This window comes from Sesamum indicum, linkage group LG6 (genome assembly GCF_000512975.1).
Source record: "Sesamum indicum cultivar Zhongzhi No. 13 linkage group LG6, S_indicum_v1.0, whole genome shotgun sequence".
NCBI lineage: Eukaryota > Viridiplantae > Streptophyta > Magnoliopsida > Lamiales > Pedaliaceae > Sesamum > Sesamum indicum.
The window spans coordinates 14,842,498-14,853,802 of NC_026150.1; positions in this window are offsets into that span (position 1 = coordinate 14,842,498).

Here is an 11,305-nt window from a genome sequence, read left to right on the forward strand (position 1 = left end):
TCGTCGAATTATGAGAACGTTTAAAATTTAGCCATTTTACACGATTTTATTAATGCAAGTTTGTTTCCCTTTTATAGTAACTTGTATTTATTATTACGCTTAGCAAATTTACCATACAAATGGTTGTGTCTAGACCAACGTTTAGGTAAAGTTTCATCAATTCCGAGAGGATTGAAAATTTAGATGTTTTGCACAGTTTATTAAAGTAAGTTTGTTTTCCCTTTTATACTAACTCGTAGTTATTTTTACGCTTAGCAAATTTACAATACAAATGCTTGGGTCTGGACCTACGTTTGGGTCATGTTCCGTCGAATATTGAGAACGTCCAAAATTTAACTGTTTTGCACGATTTTACCAGAGAAAGTCTATTTGCCTTTTAATACTAAATTGTTGTTATTATTACGCTTAGCAAATATACCACACAAATGCATGGGTTTAGACCAACGTTTGGGTCAAATTTCGTGGAATTCGGAGAACGTTCAACATTTAGCTGTTTTGTACGGTTTTATTAAACAAAGTTTGTTTGCCTTTCATACTAACTTGTACTTATTATTATGCTTAGCCAATTTACTACACAAATACATGGGTCTAGACCAACGTTTGGATCAATTTTTGTGGAACTCTGATAACACTAAAAATTTATCTCTTTTGCATGATTTTTTTAAAGCAAGTTTGTTTCCTTTTGATACTAACTTGTAGTTATTATCACATTTATCAAATTTACCATACAAATGCTTGGGTCTATACAAACGTTTGGGTCAAGTTTCGTGGAATTCTGATAACGCACAAAATTTGGCTGTTTTGCATGATTTTGTTAATGCAAGTTTGTTTTCACTTTTGTACTAACTTGTAGTTATTATTACGCTTAGAAAATTTACCACATAAATGGTGGGTCTAGAACTACATTTGGGTCAAGTTTCGTCGAATTTTGAGAACATTCAAAATTAAGCTGTTTTGCACGGATTTATTAAAGCATGTTTGTTTCCCTTTTATACTAACTTGTAGTTATTACTATGCTTAACAAATTTACCACACAAATGCTTGGGTCTTGATCTACGTTTGGGTCAAGTTTCGTCGAACTCTGAGAACGTCCAAAATTTAGCTGGTTTACATGGTTTTATTAAAGCAAGTTTGTTTTCCTTTTATACTAACTTGTGGTTATTATTACGCTTAGCAAATTAAGCTAACAAATGCTTGGGTCTAGATCAACGTTTGGGTCAAGTTTCGTGGAATTCTGATAACGTTCAAAATTTAGCTGTTTTGCATGATTTTTTTTATGCAAGTTTGTTTTCACTTTTATACTAACTTGTAGTTATTATTACACTTAGAAAATTTACCACACAAATGCTGGGACTAGACCTACATTTGGTTCAAGTTTCATCGAATTCTAAAAACGTTCAAAATTTAGCTGTTTTGCACGGTTCTATTAAACAAAGTTTATTTTCCTTTTATACTAACTTGTAGTTATTAATATGCTCAGGAAATTTACCACACAAATGCTTAGGTCTAGACCTGCGTTTGGGTCAAGTTTCATCGAACTCTAATAACGTTCAAAATTTAGTTGTTTTACATGGTTTTATTAAAGAAAGTTTGTTTTCCTTTTATACTAACTTGTGGTTATTATTACGCTTAGCAAATTAAGCACACAAATACTTGGGTCAAGACAACGTTTGGGTCAAGTTTCGTGGAATTATGAAAACGTTCAAAATTTAGTTGTTTTGCGCGGTTTTTTAATGTAAGTTTGTTTCCCTTTTATACTAACTTGTAGTGATTATTACGCTTACTAAATTTACGACACAAATGCTTGGGTCTAGACCTACGTTTTGGTCAAGCTTCGTCGACAAAATTTAGCTGTTTTGGACGGTTTTGTTAATGCAAGTTTGTTTTCCTTTTATACTAACCTGTAGTATAATTTACGCTTAGCAAATTTACCACACAAATGCTTGTGTCTAGACCTATATTTGGGTCAAGTTTCGTCGAATTCTGAGATTGGTCAAAATTTAGCTGTCTGACACGATTTTATTAATGCAAGTTCGTTTCTGCTTTATACTAACGTGTCACTTATTATTACGCTTAGCAAATTTACCATATAAATTCTTGGGTCTAGACCTACATTTGGGTCAAATTTTGTCGAATTCTAAAAACGTTCAAAATTTAGTTGTTTTGCACGGTTTTATTAAAGCAAGTTTTTTTCTCTTTTATACTAACTTGTAGTTATTATTACGCTTAACAAATTTATCACACAAATCCTTGGGTCTAGACAAATATTTGGGTCAAGTTTCGTCGAATTCTGAAAATTTTCGAAATTTAGATGTGTTACACGGTTTTATTAATTTAAGTTTATTTCTCTTTAATATTAACATGTAGTTATTATTACGCTTAGCAAATTTACCATACAAATGCATGGGTTTTGACCAATGTTTGGGTCAAATTTCGTGGAATTTTGAGAACGTTTAAAATTTGGCTATTTTGCACGGTTTTACTAAAGAAATTTGTTACCCTTTTATACTAACTTGTAGTTACTATTACGTTTAGCAAATTTACGACACAAATGCTTGGGTCTAGACCTATGTTTGGGTCAAATTTTGTCGAACTCTAAGAACATTCGTTATTTACTGTTTTACACGGTTTTATTAAAGCAAGTTTATTTTTCTTTTATACTAACTTGTAGTTATTATTACGCTCAGCATATTTACCACAAAAATGCTTGGGTCTAGACTTAGGTTCAGGTCAAGTTTCGTGGAATTCTGAGAACGTTTAAAATTTACCTATTTTGCACGGTTTTATAAAAGCAAGTTTATTTCCCTTTTATACTAACTCGTAGTTATTATTACACTTTGCAAATTACTACACAGGTGATCGGGTCTAAACCAACATTTGGGTCAAGTTTCGGGAATTTTGAGAACGTCAAAATTTAGCTGTTTTGCACTATTTTTTAAAGTAAGTTTGTTTTCCTTTTATACTAACTTGTAGTTATTATTATGTTTCGCAAATTAAGCACACAAATGCTTTGGTTTAGACCAACGTTTGAGTCAAGTTTCGTGGAATTCTGAAAATGTTCAAAATTTAGTTGTTTTGCACGATTTTTTTAAAGCAAGTTTGTTTCCCTTTTATACTAACTTTTCATTATTATTACGCTTAGTAAATTTACCACACAAATGCTTGTGTCTAGACAAATATTTGGGTCAACTTTCGTCGAATTCTGAGAACGTTCAAAATTTTAGTTATTTTACAGGGTTTTATTAAAACAAGTTAGTTTCCCTTTTATACGAACTTGTAGTTATTATTACGTTTATCAAATTTACCATAAAAATACTTGGGTATAGACCAACTTTTGGGTCAAGTTTCGTGGTATTCTAAGAAAGTTCAAAATTTAGCTGTTTTGTAAGGTTTTATTAAAGCAAGTTTATACTAACTTTTAGTTATAATTACGATAGTAAATTTATCACACAAATGATTGGGTCTAGACCTACGTTTAGGTCAAGCTTCGTCAAATTCTGAGAACGTTCAAAATTTAGCTGTTTTGCACGATTTTATTAATGCAAGTTTGTTTTACTTTTATACTAACTTTTAAGTTAATTTACGCTTACATAATTTACCATACAAATGCTGAGATCTAGACCTACGTTTGGGTCAAGTTTCGTCGAATTCTGAAAACGTTCAAAATTTAGTTGTTCTTCCACGATTTTATTAAAGCAAGTTTGTTTCCATTTTATACTAACTTGTAATTATTATTACACATAGCAAATTTACCACACAAATGCTTGGGTCTAGACAAACATTTGGGTTAAGTTTCATCGAATTATGAGAACCTTCAAAATTTAGTTGGTTTGCACGATTTTCTTAAAACAAGTTTGTTTTTTCCTTTTATACTAACTTGTAGTTATTATTACGCTTAGCAAACTTACCATGCAAATTATGAGAACGTTTAAAATTTAGTTGGTTTGCTCCATTTTACTAAAGAATGTTTGTTTCCCTTTTAGTACTAAATTTTAGTTATTATTACGCTTAGCAAATATACCACACAAATGCATCGGTTTGGACCAATATTTGGGTCAAATTTCGTGGAATTTTGAGAAGATTCAAAATTTGGCTATTTTGCATGGTTTTACTAAAGAAAGTTTGTTTCCCTTTTATACTAAGTTGTAGTTATTTTTATGCTAAGTCAATTTACCACACAAATGCAAGGATTTAGACCTACGTTTGGGTCAAGTTTTGTGAAATTCTGATAACGTTCAACATATAGCTGTTTTGTATGGTTTTATTCAAGAGAGTTAGTTTGCCTTTCATACTAACTTGTAGTTGTTATTATGCTTAGCAAAAATTACCACACAAATGTATAGGTCTAGACCAACGTTTGGATCAAATTTCGTGGAACTCTGAGAACGTTAACAATTTAGATGTTTTGCACGGTTTTTTTAAAATCAAGTTTGTTTCCCTTTTATACTAATTTATAGTTATTATCACGCTTAGCAAATTTACCATACAAATGCTTGGGTCTAGACAAATGTTTGGGTCAAGTTTCGTGGAATTCTGATGACATTCAAAATTTAGCTGTTTTACATAATTTTATTAATACAAGTTTGTTTTTACTTTTATACTAACTTGTAGTTATTATTACACTTAGAAAATTTACCACACAAAAGCTTAGGCTTAGACCTACATTTAGGTCAACTTTCGTCGAATTCTAACAACATTCAAAATTTAGCTGTTTTGCACAGTTTTATTAAAACAAGTTTGTTTCCCTTTTATACTAACTTGTAGTTATTATTACCCTTAGCAAATTTACCCTACAAATGCTTGGGTGTAGACCAACGTTTCGGTCAAGTTTCGTCGAATTCTGAGAACGTTTAATATTTAGCTGTTTTGCACGGTTTTAGTAAAGGAAGTTTTTTTTTCTTTTATACTAACTTGTAGTTATTATTATGGTTAGCAAATTTAACACATAAATGCTTGGGTCTTGACTTACGTTTGGATCAAATTTCGTGGAATTCTGTGAACGTTCATAATTTAGATGTTTTACACGGTTTTATTAATTCAAGTTTGTTTTCCTTTTATATTAACTTGTAGTTATTATTACGCTTAGCAAATTTACCACACAAATGCTTGGGTCTAGACCTACTTTCGGGTCAAGTTTCGGTAGAATTCTAAGAGTGTTCAAACTTTAGCTGTATGACACAGTATTATTAAAGCAAGATTGTTTCCGTTTTATACTAACTTGTGTATAATTACGCTTAGCAAATTTACCATACAAATGCTTGGGTCTAGACCAAAGTTAGGGTCAAGTTTCGTCGAATTATGAGAACCTTCAAAATTTAACTGTTTTACACGGTTTTGTTAAAGCAAGTTTGTTTCCCTGTTATACTAACTTGTAGTTATTATTACGCTTAGAAAATTTACCATACAAATGCTTAGGTGTAGAACAACTTTTGGGTCAAGTTTCGTGTAATTCTAGGAAAGTTCAAAATTTAGCTGTTTTGCAAGGTTTTATTAAAGCAAGTTTGTTTTCCGTTTTATACTAACTTGTAGTTATTATTACGCTTAGTAAATTTACCACACAAATGCTTGGCTCTAGACCTACGTTTAGGTCAAGCTTCCTCGAATTCTGCGAACATTCAAAATTTAGCTGTTTTCCACGATTTTATTAATGCATGTTTGTTTACCTTTTATGCTAACTTGTAGTTTAATTTACGCTTACCAAATTGACCGCAAAAAAGCTTGGGTCTAGACCTACGTTTGGGTCAAGTTTTGTCGAATTCTGAGAACGTTCAAAATATAGCTATTTTACACAGTTTTATTAAAGGAAGTTTGTTTCCCTTTTATACTAACTTGTAGTTATTATTACGCTTAGCGAATTTACGATACAAATGGTTGGGTCTATACCAACGTTTGGGTCAAGTTTCGTCGAATTATGAGAACCCTTAAAAATTTAGCTATTTTCCACGGTTTAATTAAAAAAGGTTTGTTTTCCCTTTCATACTAACTTGAAGTTATTATATCACTTTGCAAACTTACCACATAATATGCTTGGGTCTAGACCTAAGTTTGGGTCATGTTTCGTAGAATTCTGAAAACGTTTAAAATTTAGTTGTTTTCCACCGTTTTACTAAATAAAGTTAGTTTACCTTTCATACTAAATTATTGTTATTATTACGCTGAGCATATTTACCACACAAATGCATGGGTCTAGACCAACGTTTGTGTCAAGTTTTGTTGAATTTTGAGAACGTTCAAAATTTTGCTGTTTTTGCACGGTTTTATTAAAGCTAGTTTATTTCCCTTTTATACTAACTTGTAGTTATTATTACGCTTAGCGAATTTACGATACAAATGGTTGGGTCGATACCAACGTTTGGGTCAAGTTTCATCAAATTATGAGAACCCTTAAAAATTTAGCTGTTTTCCACGGTTTAATTAAAACAAGTTTGTTTTCCCTTTCATACTAACTTGTAGTTATTATATCACTTTGCAAACTTACCACATAATACGCTTGGGTCTAGACCTAAGTTTGGGTCATGTTTCGTGGAATTCTGAAAACGTTTAAAATTTAGTTGTTTTCCACCGTTTTACTAAATAAAGTTAGTTTACCTTTCATACTAAATTGTTGTAATTACTACGCTTAGAAAATTTACCATACAAATGCTTGGGGTCAAGACAAACATTTGGGTTAAGTTTCGTCGAATTCTAAGAACGTTCAAAATTTAGCTGTTTTACACGATTTTATTAAACTAAATTTGTTTCCCTTTTATACTAACTTGTAGTTATTATTACGCTTAGCAAGCTTCCCGAACAAATGCTTGGGTCTAGACCTACGCTTGGGTCAAGTTTCGTCGAATTCTAATAACGTTTAAAATTTAGCAGTTGTACACTGTTTTATTAAAGCAACTTTGTTTCCCTTTTATGCTAACTTGTACTTATTACTACGCTTAACAAATTTACCATAAAAATGTTTGGGTCTAAACCATCTTTTAGGTCGAGTTTCGTGAAATTTTGAGAATGTTTTTAACTGTTTTGCACGGTTTAATAATAGCAAGTTTGTTTTCCATTTTATACTAACTTGTAGTTATTATTACGCTTAGCAAATTTACCACACAAAAGCTTGGGTCTAGTCAAACATTTAGGTCAAGTTTTGTCGAATTCTAAGATCATTCAAAATTTAGCTGTTTCACGGTTTTATTAATTCAAGTTTATTTTCATTTTATATTAACTTGTAGTTATTATTCTGCATAGCAAATTTACCACACAAATGCTTGGGTCTAGACCTACGTTTGGGTCAAGTTTCATCGAATTCTGAGAACGTTCAAAATTAGTTGTTTTACACGGTTTTATTAAAGCAAGTTTGTTTCCCTTTTATACTAACTTGTCGTTATTATTACGCTTAGCAAATTTACCATACAATACTTGGGTTTAGACCAACGTTTGGGTCAAGTTTCGTCGAATTATGAAAACCTTCAAAATTTAGCTATTTCGCGCGGTTTTATTGAAACAAGTTTTTTTTCCCTTTTATACTAACTTGTAGTTATTATTACGCTTAGCAAATTTACCACTCAAATGCTTGGGTCTAGACCTACGTTTGGATCATGTTTCCCGAAATTCTGAGAACGTTTAAAATATAGTTGTTTTGCACCGTTTTACTAAAGAAAGTTTGTTTCCCTTTTATACTAAATTATTGTTATTATTACGCTTGGCAAATTTACCATACAATTGCATGATTCCAGACCAACGTATGGGTCAATATTTGTGGAATTTTGAAAACGTTCAAAATTTGGCTATTGCGCATGGTTTTACTAAAGAAAGTTTGTTTCCCTATTATATTAACTTGTAGTTATTTTTATGCTAAGCAAATTTACCACAGAAATGCAAGGGTTTATACCTACGTTTGGGTCAAGATCTGTGGAATTCTGAGAACGTTCTACATTTAGCTGTTTTGCACGGTTTTATTAAAGAAAGTTTGTTTGTCTTTCATACTAACTTGTAGTTATTATTACGCCTAGCAAATTTATCAAACAAATGCATGGGACTAGACCAACGTTTGTGTCAAGTTTCGTAGAATTCTTAGAATGTTCAAAATTTAACCATTTTGCAAGGTTTTTCTAATACAAGTTTATTCCATTTTATACTAACTTGAAGTTATTATTACGCTTAGCAAATTTACCACACAAATGCTTGGGTCTAGGACTAAGTTTCGGTGAAGTTTCGTCGAATTCTGAGAACGTTAAAATTTAGCGGTTTTATACGGTTTTATTAAAGAAAGTTTCTTTCCCTTTAATACTAACTTGCAGTTATTATTACGCTTAGCAAATTTACCACACAAATGCTCGGGTCTAGACAAACATTTAAGTCAAGTTTCGTCGAATTCTGAGATCGTTCAAAATTTAGCTGTTTTACACGGCTTTATTAATTCAAGTTTGTTTCCATTTTATTTATAACTTGTAGTTATTATTGCGCTTAGCAAATTTACCAGACAAATGCTTGGGTCTAGACCTACATTTGGGTCAAGTTTCATCGAATTCTGAAAACGTTCAAAATTTAGCTGTTTTATACGGTTTTATTAAAGCAAATTTGTTTCCCTTTTATGCATTTTGTACTTATTACTATGCTTAACAAATTTACCATAAAAATGTTTGGGTCTAGACCATCTTTTAGGTCGAGTTTCGTGGAATTTTGAGAACATTCAAAACTTAGCTGTTTTGCACGGTTTGATTATAGCAAGTTTGTTTTCCCTTTTATACTAACTTGTAGTTATTAGTACGCTTAGCAAATTTACCACACAAATGCTTGGGTCTAGACCTACATTTGGGTCAAGTTTCATCGAATTCTGAGAACGTTCAAAATTTAGCTGTTTTATACGGTTTTATTAAAGAAAGTTTGTTTCCCTTTTATACTAACTTGTAGTTATTATTACGCTTACCAAATTAACCATATAATACTTGGGTCTAGACCAACGTTTGGGTCAAGTTTCGTCGAATTATGAGAACCTTCAAAATTTAGCTGTTTTGCACGGTTTTATTAAAACAAGTTTTTTTTCCCTTTTATACTAACTTGTAGTTATTATTACGTTTAGAAAACTTACCACTCAAATGCTTGGGTCTAGACCTACGTTCGGGTCAAGTTTTATGAAATTCTGAGAACGTTTAAAATATAGTTGTTTTGCACCGTTTTACTAAACAAAGTTTGTTTACCTTTTATACTAAATTGTTATTATTATTACGCTTAGCAAATATACCACACAATCACATAGGTCTAGACCGACGTTTGGGTTAAGATTCGTGGAATTTTGAGAACGTTCGAAATTTGACTATTTTGCATGGTTTTACTAAAGAAAGTTTGTTTCCCTTTTATACTAACTTGTAGTTATTTTTATGCTAAGCAAATTTACCACAGAAATGCAAGGGTTTATACCTACGTTTGGGTCAAGTTCTGTGGAATTCTGAGAACGTTGAACATTTATATGTTTTGCACGGTTTTATTAAATAAAGTTTGTTTGTCTTTCATACTAAATTGTAGTTATTATTACGCCTAGCAAATTTATCACACAAATGCATGGGACTAGACCAATGTTTGGGTCAAGTTTCGTGGAATTCTTAAAACGTTCAAAATTTAGCCATATTGCAAGATTTTTTTAATGCAAGTTTGTTTCCCTTTTATATACTAACTTGTAGTTATTATTACGCTTAGCAAATTTACCACACAAATGCTTGGGTCTAGACAAATAATTGGGTCAATTTCGTCGAATTCTGAGAACTTTCAAAATTTAGTTGTTTTACACGGTTTTATTAATTCAAGTTTATTTCCCTTTTACATTAACTTGTAGTTATTATTACGCTTAGCGAATTTACGATACAAATGGTTGGGTCTATACCAACGTTTGGGTCAAGTTTCGTCGAATTATGAGAACTTTCAAAATTTAGCTGTTTTACACAGTTTTATTAAAGGAAGTTTGTTTCGCTTTTATACTAACTTGTAGCTATTATTACGCTTTGCGAATTTACGATACAAATGGTTGGGTCTATACCAACATTTGGATCAAGTTTCGTCGAATTATGAGAACCTTTAAAAATTTAGCTGTTTTCCACGGTTTAATTAAAACAAGTTTGTTTTCCCTTTCGTACTAACTTGTAGTTATTATTAAACTTAGCAAACTTGCCACATACTATGCTTGGGTCTAGACCTAAGTTTGAGTCATGTTTCGTGGAATTCTGAATACGTTTAAAATTTAGTTGTTTTCCACCATTTTACTAAATAAAGTTAGTTTACCTTTCATACTAAAATGTTATTATTATTACGCTTATCAAATTTACCACACAATTGAATGGGTCTAGACCAAGGTTTGGGTTAAGATTCGTGGAATTTTGAGAACGTTCGAAATTTGGCTATTTTGCATGGTTTTACTAAAGAAAGTTTGTTTTCCTTTTATACTAACTTGTAGTTATTTTTATGCTAAGCAAATTTACCACAGAAATACAAGGGTTTATACCTACCTTTGGGTCAAGTTCTGTGGAATTCTGAGAACGTTCTACATTTAGCTGTTTTGCACGGTTTTATTAAAGAAAGTTTATTTTCCTTTCATACTAAATTGTTGTTATTTATTTCGTAAGGAAGCTCTTTTTTCTGTCGCTAGCATGGTTGGTTCACCTTTACAAATTGATGCTTTAACTCTTAACAAGTCTAAACTATCACAAGCCAGAGTCTGTGTGGAAATAGACCTATTAAAACCTATCATTGAAGAATTTGACTTGCATATTAATGGTGTTACCATAGTACAGAAAGTTGTTTTTGAATATCTACCTGAATATTGTTCTCTGTGCAAGCATGTGGGACATAAGGATTCTGATTGTTTTTCGAAAGGTAATGCCCCAAAACCCCCACCCCGTAATAAGATCAACCCTAGGCATCGACAATTTGCAGGAATTGAGACAAAACAAGCCCGTGATAGAGGTACAAAGATGACTGTGTCAGTAGGCCATCCTACTGCCGATCAAAATTCGGAAGGAAGCAAAGCACCACTTCCCGCTGAAGAAGTGGAACGTTCAATAGCTGACGAGCCAGAAAAGGGGGACAAAGATCAACAGGAGAATGACAATGGTGCGGAACAGATTCACAGCCATGGAAAACAGGGGAACTTAAAGATGGACAACACAGAATTATTGGACAAGGATTGGAATGCTGAAAGCCATGAACTTAGTTCCACAAGCAAGCTGAAAGCCAGAGGAAAAGCTAAGAAGACCCCAAAAAGTGGTGACAAGGGTAGCACTTCAACAAAAGCAACAGGAACTAGAATCCTTTTAAGAGGAGAATGTAGCAA